Here is a 3294-nt window from a genome sequence, read left to right on the forward strand (position 1 = left end):
CCTCAGTTCCCGGCGGTGATGACCTACCTCTCTGAGGTAGCAGCAGAGCCAGCGAAGATTAGAGCGCCGGTCTCTACCTAGGGCTTCACAGAGGGCTTCACAGACCGGAGTTTTCCGCCTGTTCCCCCTCTAGAGCCGAGCCTTGCTTCAGTTTTCGGCACCAAAATGACCAAGGTCGTTGGACAGCGACCGGCACATCCCGCCAAACTTGACCAGCTGATAGCAAGGTTCACTGATCACGCACATCAATGCACTGTTCTGTCAGCTGCAGTGACTAACAACACTGCCTTGCTAGCGTTTGTCATCTCCAGGAAGGTGGAGGAAGCAGAGCTGCCAGAGGAGCTGAAAGGCTTTCTCTGTAAAGCCGCTGACGCGATTCTGAAAATGTGCGCCACTTCAGCGGTGTGTTCCTCTCGCATCGCTGCCTGGCAGACGATGGTTCAGAGGGCAACCTGGCTCCGCCTCTTCCCTCCAAGATTATACAATCTCACAGGGAAATAGTGCAAGCAATTCATAACATAAAATTTAGAAGCTTAGTGGAAGATAATACTTTATGTTAAGGCTTTAGTCTGCATACTGAACAACTCCACTTATATGGATTTATGTCTGGATGAGTAAATTAATCTTTTGCATGTTAGAAAATAAGGTCCAGGTTGCAAAAAATGGTAGTTCCACTTAAAGATTTTTTTTTTTGATTGAATCAGAATTTTGGCCTTCAGATTTTTTGTCCTTGGTTTTTTGTCCTTGGTTTTTTGTCCTCTCCCATCCAGGTCAGTGCAGAGTTTCATAGGATCACGACCCTGAACCTTGAACCAAAGTTCATGTCATCGTTGGACTTGTATTCATCCAAACTCCTGTCCTTGTTTCAAGCCAAGAAAGGTGCTGCTGGACAACGCGACAGGGCACAGTTAAACCTTCTGCTTCAGGTAAGGAAGATTGCATTTTCTAACCACAAAAACGTTCAAACACAGCATTGAAGAGGCCCTTCCACTAAAAACGGCTTTTCTTAGGTTTCTGTTCAATATTTTAGCTCCACAGGTGTTCTTACCTTGATGGTGGGTGTGAAAACAGGTCAACAACAGAAAAAAAATAGTTATGTTTAAGCTAGAAATGGTAAGTCATGTTTTAAATGTGCAAATTTTGCCTCAGTTGAGACTTCCTGTTTTACAGAGTGGAAATTCCATCGAGAAAAAAACGAGAAGTCATCATCAGATGTCTCATTGACCATCTGGGAGAGGATCCAAGTGCCTTAATCAAAACCTTTGAGGTTGGTGCACTAAATCTGTTTTAGGAATATTAGTAGTTTATTTTAGCTTGTGAGATCATAGAAAAGTTTTAAGATACTGTTCTAAAGAAAAAAAAACACTTCAAAGCATACAAAAGAATAGCATTTGCTCAAAGATTTTGGAGCACAGTGTCCACATATTATGAGTACCGGTGATGTCATACAAATGAAACTTTTTGTTTCAATGTTTGGAAATATGTTAGCTTAAAACAGTTGTTTCTCTTTTTAAAGGACGGTGCTGATGCTGTCTTTGTTGAAGAGGCTTTGGCTGAGGAGGTGATGAAGATTTACCTGCTGCAGAATCAAGACAGGTCAGGCGAACCTACTGATGTGGGTATTGTTATTGAAGGCGTTACTGTTCTGGGCAAACTTGGGAATCTGAGCAAAGCCTGTTGCTATCTTTTGGGACTGTGCTATGCTCTGGATCTGAAATACCCCAAGAATTTCAAATGCACATTTGAAGCATTTCAAAAAGTGTTCATGGAGCTGGATCCAGGAAACCTTTCTGTCAAGGTTCAAAGACTGAAAAATGACCTCTGTTCATTGTAGACAAAATTTCACAGGGCTGTTCTTAAAGTGTTAGACTTGTTAAGTGACATGTAATGCTCATCAAAAGGTTCAGTTGCGGCATTACATTGTGTTGACATTCCTGTTCATAAATAATGTTTGTACCATAAACTGTGTTTTTGTATTAACTTTCCAGATTCACATTAAGGTGTAAATGGGAGAGTATCTTCTGTATGATTTTTTTTTTATTTTTTATTTTTAAGCGCAATCCTTTTTGAAACCTTTTTATTTAAATTCTGGATGTTTTTTGGTCACTCTTTAGTTATAATCTTCCCAATTTTTTGGAATCAAAATAAGATGTTCAAAAAGTATGTCACAGTGCAAATGTTTTTTTTTTTTTTTTTTTTTTCAGGATTTATGTTTTTTTGGGATCTTAATTTTATTTTTGTCATTTGACCTTTTCTGAAAAGGTAAAGCACTGCGTTCACTTGAGCCACTTTTATTCTTTGTATGGCAGGTACATTTTTCGTGTTGTTAGCATGAATATGCCAGTTTTACAGAGTTTTATCAAGCATGCCAATTTGGATGCAATTTTATTATATAAGGCTGTTGTGACTGAAATTTTATCCAAGTTTTATCCACTGAATGTAGAACAGATTTCAGCTCACTGTGTTCAGAGAAGGAATCTGCAAAATGTGTGATTCACAAAAAAGCTGTTTAAAATAAATCATTGTGAACAATGTTGAACTGACGTGGTTCTTTTTTCGTGTGTGTGTGTGTGTGTGTGTGTGTGTGTGTGTGTGTGTGTGTATATAATAAACACTTAATTGTAATTAACGTTTTTGCTTAAGTTAACTTAAAAATATTAAGTAAATTGAACCATTATTTAAAAACAAATAATTGTAATGGTGTAGGTTAAATGTGCCAAGCATTTCAGCATTTCCTAATTAATATTTTATGTAGTTTGAACTTTTGGTTACTGTTGTTTTAACTTACATTTTCAATTGTATTTACTCAATTTTGTATGTTACTGTAACATCTTTAATTGTTCATAACAACTTATTCCATTTTAGTTGGATTTACTCAATTAATAAGGTGTATTTAAGAGATGTGATTGTTTTTGCATTTACTCATTATTTTTGAGTGTAAAAGTGTTGCACCAAAATATTTAAGTAATTATCAGTTTTAGTTCTTAGAGTGCATGCAGCGGCCTCCTGAACTGTGTTTGTGCTGTCGGCCTGTGGGTCGGCCGCCCTGAACCGTTTATAATTTTTTTGTTGATGATCTGATGATGATCAAAACCATTAAACCATTCAAAAATATTGCTACTGTTCAATTCAAATCTCAGTGTTGTGCAAATTAATAATGTTACAAATTTGGTTTTCAAAGGCAACAAACGGACAAAATACACATAAAATTACATTTGGTGTAAGTGTATCCACAATAACCAAGACCTGTTAAACTAGTACATCCACTCAAATTTGACTAACATTTATTATGGT

General features: G+C 37.2%; 1 pseudogene across 1 annotated transcript; it reads left to right on the plus strand.

Annotated features, from left to right (window-relative positions):
• Positions 1-496: 496 nt before the first annotated feature.
• LOC146550990 (uncharacterized) lies at positions 497-2500 on the plus strand (annotated as a pseudogene). Its single transcript, XR_014890157.1, has 3 exons — positions 497-926; positions 1171-1267; positions 1517-2500. The product of XR_014890157.1 is annotated as an uncharacterized LOC146550990 (transcript).
• The last annotated feature ends 794 nt before the right edge of the window (positions 2501-3294 follow it).

The sequence above is a fragment of the Mchenga conophoros genome, linkage group LG20 (genome assembly GCF_057382185.1).
Source record: "Mchenga conophoros isolate Kocher_MC1m ecotype Shallow Benthic linkage group LG20, M_conophoros_male_GT1.1, whole genome shotgun sequence".
NCBI lineage: Eukaryota > Metazoa > Chordata > Actinopteri > Cichliformes > Cichlidae > Mchenga > Mchenga conophoros.